Below are 13,284 nucleotides of genomic sequence, written 5' to 3' on the forward strand. Positions count from 1 at the left end.
CAGAAATAGCCCAAGCGGGAAGCTGGTAGTGCGCATGCGCACACACCGACAAGGGTCTGACATGGAGATCAAAGCGGGAAGCTGGTAGTGCGCATGCACGCACACTGACAGGGGTCTGACACGGAGATCCAAGCGGGAAGCTGGTAGTGCGCATGCGCACACACTGACAGGGGTCTGACACGGAGATTGAAGCGGGAAGCTGGTAGTGCGCATGCGCACACACTGACAGGGGTCTGACACGGAGATCTTCGGGAGTCCCAGCGCTGGATCCCCTCTACCGTGGAAGGTCAGGGAAGCCTCTTTAGGACCCAGAGGCTTTTCCTTCCGAGGTAAGTACACCCTAGGGGCACTTTTTTCATTACAGAACCACTTACTTACTCGGCATTTCTAGCCCTTTAAGGGCCCATTCACACTAGGGTGATTATCGTGTGTTTTCCACGGTTTCATGAATAACCGGTGATCGCTTATGCTTTGAAAAGTGCCGGGGTAATTTCAAGTATATGGCAGTGATCTCACTGCAGCAATTGCCAGGGATTCGTGGAAAACGCAAACGCAGTGCATGCAGGCTTCATCATGATTTAAGAGTGATCGTGTGCAGAATACCACAGCTTATGGGATATTATCACCCCTAGCAAATTATGTGCTTTTCTGTGCTCTGTTTATTGCTGCTGATATCTTACACCTATAATCTGTTATCCTTTTCAGAACTGAGATCTGAGCTCAAACAACAAGAGACGTATGTGAGGAGTGATCAGCAGTCTATGGAGGAGGGTGACATGATGGGGACAATTAAAGAGGAAGAAGAGACGTATGTGAGGAGTGATCAGCAGTCTATGGAGGAGGGTGACATGATGAGGACAATTAAAGAGGAAGAAGAGACGTATGTGAGGAGTGATCAGCAGTCTATGGAGGAGGGTGACATGATGAGGACAATTAAAGAGGAAGAAGAGACGTATGTGAGGAGTGATCAGCAGTCTATGGAGGAGGGTGACATGATGGGGACAATTAAAGAGGAAGAAGAGACGTATGTGAGGAGTGATCAGCAGTCTATGGAGGAGGGTGACATGATGAGGACAATTAAAGAGGAAGAAGAGACGTATGTGAGGAGTGACCAGCAGTCTATGGAGGAGGGTGACATGATGAGGACAATTAAAGAGGAAGAAGAGATGTATGTGAGGAGTGATCAGCAGTCTATGGAGGAGGGTTACATGATGGGGACAATTAAAGAGGAAAAAGACAAGATGTATGTGAGGAGTGATCAGCAGTCTATGGAGGAGGGTGACATGATGGGGATAATTAAAGAGGAAGAAGAGACATATGTGAGGAGTGATCAGCAGTCTATGGAGGAGGGTGACATGATGAGGACAAATAAAGTGGAAAAAGAAGATGCATATGGAAGGAGTGATCAGCAGTCTTCAGAGAAGGGTGACATGATGGTGACGATTAAAGAGGAAGAAACATATGAGAGGGGTGATCAGCAGTTTATTAAGGAGGGTGACATGATGAGGACATTTACAAAGGAAGAAGAGACATATGTGAGGATTGATCAGAAGTCTATGGAGGACGGTGACATAATGGAGACAAATAAAGAGGAGGACCCACTTTTAGATGACAGAACAGGTGAGTAATCAAAATTACATGTTGACTATGTATTTAGTTGATATAATTGTGTCACTGCTCACACACTGGCCACATTAGGGGTTGTCCTATGTAGGGATGATCAATGAGGTGAAAATATTTGTTTAGTGCATTCAAATTTCAAGTAAATTATAAGCAACTTGACATTGGACCAATCAGAATAACATCCTGACAATTTGACTGAGGCGCTACTTCTGAAATTCTGTTTGTCCCCACGTTTATTGCCTGATGAAGCGGGTGTGGCCTGTGAAACGCGTTGCACTTTTGGGGTACTATATAATAAATGTGATTACTATTATACAGACAGTCTTTCGTGTCTGTTTTATGGAGCTAAGTCCACCGCTTCCTCCAAGCAAATTTTAAAGGTTTTATCCACTTTTACCCTGCTGGAGCCTCTGTTCCCCGTTTGCTGTACCGTGTCCACCCCTGGTGGAGGGGTGATCTACTCCTTTTCTAATCTACAGAGAGCGACTTCTTAATCCTGAGTGAGGACAGGTCTAATCTCCTCACCTCCCTATACAGTGGTTGCCTTTGTGGTAACCCACGTTTGTGAGAATACTCTTCTCACTAATTATCTTTACTATTTTTTTATTTTTTTAAATATATTTTATTGTACAAATATCATTGCAAATTGCAAAACTTAACAGACGTGGGAATGATAATAAATCACATCTACCAGGTCATTATACAATAAGCATTTAAACACTTGTCCATATTTTAACGTTTTCACCCAACCCCTCTTCCCTCCCCCCTCCCCCTTCCCCCAAACTCATCTACTTCTACCTTTCTTATCGGGCAGTAATAACCAAACCACATCTTCATAAGCTCATCCATATGGTATGTCATTTTTGTTTTGTTGCTAATAAACAAATTCCTAATATGCACAGTGCTTTAAGTATTTGATCCAAATATTTCAAGTTTCCCTAGGCTACCTAACAATTGTTCTTTACAATACCAAGATGTGTATTTAAAGGGATCCATGAGTACCGCTATCTCTTCACTTGTATAATAAAATTCCACAAATCGTCGCCAAGTAGTAAACAATTTTTTTGTTTTTTTTCTCCTTATGGGCTAGTGTCAAGATTTTTTCTTTATCAAACAGGAATTTCAACTCCTTCCTTAATTCACCCAAGGATAGGGTTGTATGGTATATCCAACGGTTGAATATAACTTTCCGTGCCGCCATGAGTGTTATGTGTACCAGGTCTGTTGGCTTCATGTTCCTAGAATCCTCTTTATCTGAATCATACCAATTAAACAGCAGCATCCATGGATCCCTTCCCACATCTCACCTGCACATCCTTTTAATTAACTTACATACCGTAGTCCAAAACAACACTATCTTTGGACATTCCCACATACAGTGGTATATATTAGCGTATGGGAATTTGCATTTAGGGCATTGAGGCACATACTTTGGGTTTGGTGGTGGATTTCTGTATCTAATGTCGAACGCATATTTTGCCGTATGTAGGAACAATAGATGAGATTCTCTCCATACCTCTTACGTTATTAATTGTCTTATGACTTCATTGCCCCCCAGTATTTTCTTAGACGTATCTTTATCTTGCAAAATTCGTCCCCAACTCTTAAAACTAGAGTGCGCCACTTGTTCTTGACGCCATGAGCATATATCTTTATATAACAGAGCGATACTTCCTTGTTTTATTCATTTGTCAAACTGGGTTTGCGCATGATATAAAAAATGAGTGTTAGGGATACCAAATTTTTGCTTATTTCCGCGAAGGTAAGTAACCTTTTTTCTTTTAAATTGCATATATGACCTAGCATAGTTATCCCATGCGTTTCCCTCGGCAGAAACCCTTTATGTTGAATGGCGGGTGGAAATTCAAGGTTGCCCCATAGAGACATATATTTTGATAATTGAAAGGGTAATTTCAGCATTTTCCTAACCTCCCTTCAAGCTAAAATTGTGTCTCGAAGTACCAAATTATGTTTAATCCGCATTGGGAGATTTCTATAGTTAGTGTGCATTATGCCCTTCAGCGTCCAAGGTTCCACCATTTCCATTTCTCTATCAATGTTTGAAAATGTATTAGTTTCATCTATCCAGTCTTTTACATGTCGAATAAGGCATGCCAAATTGTATGTTCTAACATTTGGGACATTTAACCCTCCCAAAGTTTTAGGTAAATGTAATTTATGCAATGCAATCCTATGTCGTTTCCCCCTCCAAATAAATTCCGTGAAGGCCTTCTGTATTCTCTGTATTTTGTTTATGCTTAATTAGCATAGGGATGTTTTGCATAGGGTATAACATTTTTCCAAAAGATACCATTTTAAGTAAGCTAGCCCTTCCAGTTAGGTTCAAAGGAAGGTCTTTCCATGTCTGAATTTGTTTAATTATCTTGTCAATTAAACTAGAGAAATTCAAATCATAAATTTCCTGTGGGGGTCCAGGCCAGGAGTATCCCTAAATATTTTATCTTACTACCTGCTAGTTTAATAGGCCGGAATTCCGCCCATCTACTATCTGCCTGCTTAGACAGAAAGAATAGTTCAGATTTATCTTTATTCACCTTAAATCCAGTGAATTCCTCTACATCGTCAAAAAATTCCATTATTGTTCCCATTTGCTCTTGTGGTTTGTCTAAAAATAGGAGGAGATCATCTGCAAACAATGCTTGTTTTATTTCTGATCGTTCTAATCTTATCCCTCTAATCAATATATCCAATCCCCTTGATATAGGTTCCATTGCTAAATTAAAAAGCAAGGGCGACAGTGGGCAACCCTGTCTAGTACCCGAAGCTAACGGAAACCCTTGAGATATAAAACCCGGCAGTTGTATCTTAGCACTTGGGTTAGTATACATTGTCTTTATATATTGCAAAAATGTTCCCATAAATCCCATTGTTTCCATTGTTTCATACAACCACCTTCTATTTACATTATCAAAGGCTTTTTCCATGTCCACACTAAGTATTGCACTTTCTTTGTACGTTCTAGGGAATGCTCTTGCTTGCTCCAGTACCAAAAGAACCTTACGAATGTTTGCTACAGATGACCTCCCTTTTATGAACCCCACCTGATTAGAAGATATCAATTTAGGCATAATAGCAGATAGGCGGTCTGCCATTATTTTAGATAGTATTTTGATGTCCTGATTTATTAATGACAAAGGCGCCAGGTGTGATTCTGACATTGTGCTGTATACTCCTATCTCTACTGCCTGATGAAGCGGGTACATACCTGCGAAACGCGTTGTAAGCAATACCCTGGAGTGTACCAATAAATTTACTTTTTGTTGAAATACACAGCTTCTTGTGTCTGCTTAAGGGAGGTAAGTCCACCACTGCCTCCAAAGCAATTTTTAATATTTTAAACACTGTTTTTATACTTTTGGCGCCTCTGTTCAGTCTAGTACTACATTATATATCCACCCCTGGTGGAGGGGGATACCCCATTCTTCTTCTTCACGTCTACAGAGAGCGACTTCTTAGTCCTGAGTGAGGACAGGCCAATCTCCTCACCTGCTTATACAGTGGTTGCCTGGAGGTAACCCTGGTTTGTGAGTATATACATTACTCTTCATTATACCATTTGTCTTAACCTACTTCACTATATTGGGCTCTCGGTTCTCCCGTTCATATATGATTTATTAATGATATGGGTCTATAAGACTCAGTAAGAGTAAAAGTCTCTACCCTGTTTTGGAAGCACTTTAATAAATGCCAGATTAGCTGAATCAAGATAGGTTTTTTCCATCCAGGATTGCATTGTATAATTTTGTAAGTGTTTCTGAGATATCTTTTTTTAATATTTTAAAAAATTCAGGAGTACCCATCTGGGCCAGGAGCTTTTCCACACGCTAAATTTTTAATCGTGGTTTCCACTTCAAGAGCTGTAACTGGTGCGTTTAAATATAACAGGTCATCTTGATTAATTTTAGGTAGTTTAAATTTTTTTTAGAAATTCTTGAGCTAGCCCTTGATCATAATCTGATTCTTGGTATAACTTTGTGTAATAAGTTTGAAATAACTTCAACACCTCTGCAGGATCAGAACATATATCTGTGTTTCCTGTTTTTTTCTTTAGAATTGGCATAGATGTGCTACCATATGGGGGACGTGACAATTTCGCCAATAATTTTCCAGATTTGTTGCTTTATTGATAAAATTTAGCAGCTATTCTGTTCCTTGTGTATAGTTCCCTCCCATGCACCCAATAATCATAATTACTTTTCTCCTCCAACCACGTATCTTTATCTTTTCTTGTTCCTGAGCCTTTATAAATATTATAAGCAGCCCTAACTTTTTCTGCTGCTAGGTTATATTCCTGTTGGTTTATCTTCTTCCTCTGTGCTAAATGACTTATTATATGTCCTCTAAGGACTGCCTTCGCCGTATCCCAAAATAGTGCTCTGTCTTTCGTATGTTGTTTAATTAAATCCCCATACTCCACCCACCATTCTTTTAGCTTCCCTGCAAAACTTTCATCCTCGTATAAGTACCCTGGGAATCTCCATATAAAATCCTTTCCTCTTGGAATATTATCTGCTAACGTTGATGATCAGACTATGATCAGAGATAACCATATCTAAAATATCTACGTGTAATATTTTGTTTGCACAGCTAACATCTACGAAAATATAGTCAATCTTTGACATTGTGTGATGGACCGCAGAGAAATGCGTATATTCCCTATCGATTGGATGTAATAGCCGCCAGGTATCTACCAATCTATTGTTTTCCATTAATTGGCTAAGAATTCTATCTCGTTGACTAGATTTTTTGGGGTGTTTTCCTTGTCTATCTTCCAGCACTTGTACGACACAATTAAAATCTCCCCCCACTATACAATTTGTAAGTGGTCTGGCCGCCAATGTTTTATTTAGTGTCTGGAAGAAAACCACATTTTCCCGATTCGGTCCATACACATTAACAATATCATACGTTTCTCCTCGGATCTTTAATTGCAGAATAGATAGTCTTCCCTGATCATCTGTCTCATGTGATACAACTTCACAGTCCAAGTTTTTGTGAACAAGGGTCAAGACCCCTGCTTTTCTTCCCACAGCTGCTGATCCTACGCACTTACCAACCCAAAGTTTCTGCATATATTTAAATTGATCTCCATGCAAGTGAGTCTCCTGCAGCAAAGCTACATCTGCCTTTATTCTTTTAAGATGTTTCAGTATTTTTGTCCGCTTGCATGGAGATCTAAGGCCCTTTACATTCCATGTAATTATCTTAACCATTTTCCTTCAGGTAAATCTTATTCAGGATAGCATTGAAGTCTATGGATTGAAATAATACATACGAAGCATACATTTTAGCTCTTACTTGAACCCCCGATGAGATATTCTTGCCAACTGGGCCACACATAACAAAACAAGCAAACCTCTTACACATCTGAACATATCTGGGAGTGTTTTTACCCCTACGTAAATCGTGAGTGATATCATCCATTTTTGACTTCTCTTCTTCCCCGAAAGGACCCACCCCCACTGCAGCTTCTCCCCCCCTAGATCTTTACTCAAATGATCTTTCTTGTTTGAAAAGTTTTTATGATCGTAAAAAGTAACCATATAAATTTTAAAGAAAGGTAGATAAAACCTTCTGATCATGAGACCCCCTTTGTTACTCAAAAAGGATCCAATCTTGTTTAAAAATAATCATTTTCAAGTGCGTTCGTCTGTTTCTTCTTCCTCATTGTCCAAACGGAATGAGCCGCCGCCATTTTGTTTTTGTGGCGTATGTTTCTCTGCTTGCGGCGAATGTTGCGGCGAGGAGGTGTCTTCATGGGTTAAACCCTGCAGAAAGTCTTCAGCTTCTCCATGTGTTTTAACCTCCCTGGTGGTTAATTTTTTTTTACAAATTGTGAAAAAAAAAACTTTTTTTTTAATTTTTTTTTTGTTTCATGTAAAGCTACCAGAGTGGTAGCTACATGAAACACCACTAGAGGGCGCATGTGGCCCTCTAGTCTGATCGCCGCCGGCAACAATAGCAAACAGGGGAACGCGTATATAACGCGTTCCCCTGTTTGGCTTCTCCTGTCGCCATGGCGACGATCGGCATGACGTCATGGACGTCAGCCGACGTCCTGACGTCAGGCGCACTCGATCCAGCCCATAGCGCTGCCCAGAACTCATTGGTCCGGGCAGCGCAGGGCTCTGGCGGGGGGGGCCTCTCTTCTGCCGCTGCGCAGTTACTGCTATTCTCAGATTGTTTCGCCGTGACCTCTTCTCGAGGTCATCTATTTTCTCCGCATACTGACCATTTTGCTTTATCACCTCTCTGAGCTTAGTATTAACTTTCTCCAGCTCATCTTCGCATAGTGAAAGCCTTTTTTCCGCCTCCGTAACCCTGCCCATGCATGCCGCCATATCTGTTTTTAGGTCCCCCATAGTACGCATAATGGAGTCCTCAATCAATTCAGAAAGGCAGGGAGATAAGTGGCTGACCCCCTCCTTAGCCAGGTGCACATAGTCAATAATGGGTACCTGTGAGACTTATGAGCTTTCCGGCCAGTCTGTGTCCGAGTCTCGGCTACCCTCTTCCGACGCCATCTTTGCCTGCCTCGTGGGTCTCGCTGAGCCCTGTTTAGTTGTTGAGCGCGTTAGGTATCGCTCCATCGGCTCTTCCAGCACTCACTCCGGAGTTATGGGCTTCTGCTCACTCACGCTCGGGGTTGCGGGGGTCCCTTGTAGTTGAGCTGGGGGGAGAGAATCCCTTCTCTTAGCGAAGCGCTGCCGCGGACGTCCTGCTACTCGGGCGCCGGAACCGGAAGTCGCCTTTACTAATTTTATGCTGAACATACTACACTATATTGGGCTCTCGGTTTCTCTAACCTTATCTTACTAACAACAGTGCAGATACCCTGATGGCTTTGGAGTATGTTCTGTTCTGTGGAGAGGGGATGGGTGAGTGAGAAGCATCCAGCTACATGGCACAGCAGAAGTACAATGCTGATCAGATGAGGACCTCTGGGAAAGAGCTTCCTCCTCTAAACCTGCAGGGCATCCGGAAAGTATCCACAGCGCAGCACTTCTTCCACATTTTAAGTTACAGCCTTATTCCAAAATATATTACTTTCATTTTTTCCTCAGAATTCTGCACACAACAGCCAATAGTGACAACATGAAAAAAAGTTTACTTGAGGATGTGGCAAATGTATTAAAAATGCTGTGAATACTTTCCAGATGCGCTGTATGTGTAACATAATTTATTGTGCAGATTACAATAATAGTCTTCCCTGAGCGTCTATAATTGTGTCCAGAATTGCCACTGAAAGATTCCTGTGGAAGGAAATGAAGACATCTCTGTTTTTCTTTTTAAATGATGCAAAGAAGATTGATGGGTACCATCCAAAGTGAGTATATGCTCTTTTATTTTGCAATAGGCATCACAGCAGCAACGTTTTGAAGCAACCGCTTCTTTATCAAGCTATGAGGTGTGGATCCAAGAGCAACTACTCCTGTTAGAACCATTATTTGTTAGTGATGAGCTACTGCTGAGTGAAGGTGTTTGGCAGATCTTCCTGTGCAAAAACGTGTAGGCTTGAGAAGAACCATAATGTCCCAAAATGAACTCGTCTTTCCAGCTTTGGATTATTTATTGCTTACATACATCCTTGATCTAGCAAACAATCGATTTTTCCATCAGGGAGAAACAGTTTGTCTCACCAAGTCTATGCCACGGCACATATGTATGGGCAGCATTTAAATCTGAACTGGCACATAAGGGTGCATACACACATCCAATTATGTTTGGCCAATTTACAACCTCCATGAAGCATGAGGGCCAGAAGGTTTTGATAACTATGAGATAATTGAGTAGAAAATCTTTCACGCTACATGTGAGATGTAAAATTGAGAGATAATTAGTCAATCCAGAATGGATGTGTGTACTAACCATTTAAGGACCAGCGGTCTCTGGGCACTTAAAGACCAGAGACCGCTGGTCCAATCCCGACAGAATCTCGACAAATCGCAGCATATACCCGCCGTCATCGCCGCTCGCCGAGACCCTCAGGACATAGACTCTACCGTCTCTATGACGGCAGAGTCATGTGAGCAGGTCAGGAGCCGCTTTCATTGGCTCCTGACCCTGTTTTTCAATGTAAGCCAATGGGAACGGCTTACATTGAAAGACAGGGCCAGGAGCCAATGAAATCGGCTCCTGACCGGCTCACATGGCTCTGCCGTCATAGAGACAGGCAGAGCCTGTGAGATGCGGCGAGAATCATCGGGTTTGAGCGGCGCGATCGGCGGGTAGCGGCGGAGACGGCGGATGCGCTCTGCGGACAGTGATTGAGATCTACGCCCTGCCAGCCAGGAGCCCACCAAAACAGGGCGTAGATCTCAATCACTGCGGTCCGAAAATGGTTAAGCAGCGATGCTAACTATGCTTCATTACAGCAGCTCAGCAGCAAAATAAACAGTGTACTTCAATAAGAAAATCAGGATTGTATGAGGGCCGTTTCCACTAACGCGGAAATCGCTTGCCATAGTGATTCAGCCGACATTGCCGTCAGTGTTTGTGCGAGTGGCAGCGAATCCCATGTGCATGGCCCGGCTTCTGGGATCCGGCTACATACTCGCAGAAGTGGAAGTGCCGCAGTGCGTCCTATGATACGTGTGGCGGCTAGTGGAAACGTAGACTAATGCTGGATACACGCAGTGCGTTCCCACACTCGATGCGCTGCTCAATTCCCGTCGATTCGATTATTTCCGACTTGTCCGATTCGCATTTCGATGGATCGTTAGGTCGATTTTTCATACTTTGCATGTGAATCGACCTAACAATCATCGGAATGCACTTGGAAATGCTCGGATATAATCGAGCGGCCGGAAATTGAGCGGCGCATCGAGTGCGGGAACACACCGTGTGTATCCATCATAAGAGTACAACAAGGCTTTTTAGCAGGGAGAACAAATATACTGTATACGCACACCTACTCAGGACTTACCAAGCTGAATCAAAGTTTATTGGAGCAGATTTATCACAACCAAAAGAAAAAAAAAGCAGCACAAACATCTATTATTTATCCACTTCTGTACCAGCTGTCTCTGCCCCCTTAAGGACCAGTGGCTGCTGGTATGGTAAAATGACGCCTCCCGATGATTTCCCGCACATACCCGCCACTCTTGATGCTGTCTCATTGCCACAAGCTCCTCTTTCTGCTGTCTCTATGACGACAGAGTGCTGTCAGGCGGTCAGGAGCCACTTTCAATGGCTCCTGATGCTGTCTATCAATGGGAGCCAATGTGATTGGCTCTCTGTGATCACTCAGTCAGGAGCCAATGAAAGCAGCCCCTGACCTGCTTACAGAGCTCTGCGAGCAAAGTGCGGTGGGTGCAGAGTGACGAGATCGGCTGTAACGACGGGGATGCTTCATTCATTACAACGATGAATCTACGTCCAGTCAGAGGCGCAGCACCACCTGCTGGATGTAGATTTGTACTGCGTTGGTCTGGAACCAGTTAATGTTTCCGATAGTTTTCCCTCCATTCTGCATGCACTTGTGTTGATAAATCTGTCCCATTGTCTTGTACCTATCTGTTAATAAAAGCCTGTCTTTAATTATTTTTGTCATATGCAGCAAACACATACCTGTGTGTGCTAGATGGCTGTGGATGCAGCTCAACTGTCTGTCAGTAGATCTCGTCCCATGTGGCTTGTGTTTATTTGCCTGACATGTGCTTCTCTGCCTCCTCCCTCCAGCTTAGAGAACATGCCAGAACATTCTCTAGCTCTTATCTAGTCAAATATCCCCAGTCACTAACAGACAGAGCTTTCCTCCTACACCTTCCCTTCTAACAGAGCATGGACCAGTGATTTCTGGCCATCCATGAAAAACACATCTTCAGTCTCACACTGGCATGTTCCCAGTTACATGTACTATTATGGGGGGAGGGGAGGTCTCAGCTTGAGAGCAGGAAGGAGTCTGCTAAGCAACAGCAAACAATTTATTATTATTATTAATTTATAAAGCGCCAACAAGAAACACACATGGGGTAATTATACAAAATACAGAATACAAAATACAGAATTGTCAATGACAGTGATAAAAGTAACATGAAAAATAAAATGTATAAGGATTTCCAAGACACAAAAGGGGGAGAGAGCCCTGCCCTGCCCTTGCGAGCTTACAATCTAAAGGGAATGGGAGGAAACAAGAGGAGGGGTAGTATACAATAAAATATACAGAGGCTGTGTGTTTTAGGATACCTAGTAGGAGTGCAATTTGGTCTTAGGACAAAGGGAAGTGGCCTAAGGTAGCGCATATGCTTGTCGGAACAAATGAGTTTTTAGAGAGCGTTTAAAGGTAGCAAAGGTTGGTGAGTGACGGATGTGCAGTGGGAGGGCATTCCAGAGGAGGGGTGAAGCGCGTGAAATCTTGTAAACGTGAATGTGAGGAGGTGGTTGTAGAGGAGGACAACAGAAGATCGTGTGCAGATCTGAGATTGCGATTGGGTTTGTATCTGGAAATTAGTGAGGATATAAACCCGGGAAAGAGATTGTGGAGAGCTTTGTAGGTTAGGGTTAGGAGTTTGAACTGGATCCTCTGGTTAATAGGCCGCCGGTGAAGAGCTTGACAAAGAGGGTCAGCAGAGGAAGATTGAGAAGAAAGATGAATGAGATGAGCAGCTGAGTTCAGTACCGACTGGAGCGGGGCCAGCCTGTTAGAAGGTAGTCCACAAAGTAGTACAGTATGTTGCAGTAGTCCAGATGAGATATTACTGTATAAGAGCATGTATTAACATTTTAGTTGTGTCTTGAGTGAGAAAAGGTCAGTGAATATAGTGGTCCCAGCATTCATCACAGATTTTGGAAAGCAAAAAACACAGAATTGTCTTATGCTTGCTTAACTACCCGCAACCTGTTTAGAATCAATTCGGGTACCCGGACCGGACCAGCATTTCAGGTAAGCCCCAGGTACTCGACCTGATGCAGGCCTCTAGATAACTGTACATTACAAGGGACATATGAGTGACAGGAGGATACAGTGGTAATAAGAATGTGTAAGTGACACCACATTGCTCTACAAACATAACACAGATCTCTTGCTATAAGTACATATAGGTCTGTTGTCACAGGAGTAACACATTGCTTCCATTGTCTCATCAAGCTCTGCAATTTACTGCTTTTCCATGTGTGGCCAATGTTTTATGTGTTAGAAGGTCAATAACTCTGACTTGTATGCAAATATAATGCAAATTGTATCCAGTTAATCACAATTGTCAGGAAATGCATTTAACTGGCTGAATTCCAAGCTAAATAAAATTAGCATGCAAGCCAAAGGTATAGTCATGTGATTGGCTGCCTGTAATGAGCACAACCTTCTGCAGTTCTCTGTCAGGTGGATAATTAGTGATGGTCAGTGACATGCCATTAATTCTGAGCTGGTGCAAATTGTATACTAATTATATGCAAAGTCATGCAGCTGCAACAATTGTTCTATTTCTAATCTGCATAAATTTAACATCAGGTTAGAATTATCAGCAGCTCACAGACCATCGCTAATGATAATTGCTCCTCCCATCAGAATTCTCTAACAGGAAGTGATGATGTTTCTTTATTTGCAGGGCGGAGTCCCAACATCAGGAACCTCTCAGAGACTCGTCTCTCTGTATCCACAGACTGTACAACGGATGATGATGTCGCTGGACAAGAGTCTCC

General features: G+C 42.6%; 1 protein-coding gene across 1 annotated transcript in view; it reads left to right on the forward strand.

Moving 5' to 3' along the window:
* Nucleotides 1–13,284, forward strand: part of LOC137535384 (zinc finger protein 585A-like) — an 84,963-nt gene that overhangs the window by 69,415 nt on the left and 2,264 nt on the right. The window lies entirely within an intron of this gene.

This window comes from Hyperolius riggenbachi, chromosome 10 (assembly GCF_040937935.1).
Source record: "Hyperolius riggenbachi isolate aHypRig1 chromosome 10, aHypRig1.pri, whole genome shotgun sequence".
Lineage (NCBI taxonomy): Eukaryota > Metazoa > Chordata > Amphibia > Anura > Hyperoliidae > Hyperolius > Hyperolius riggenbachi.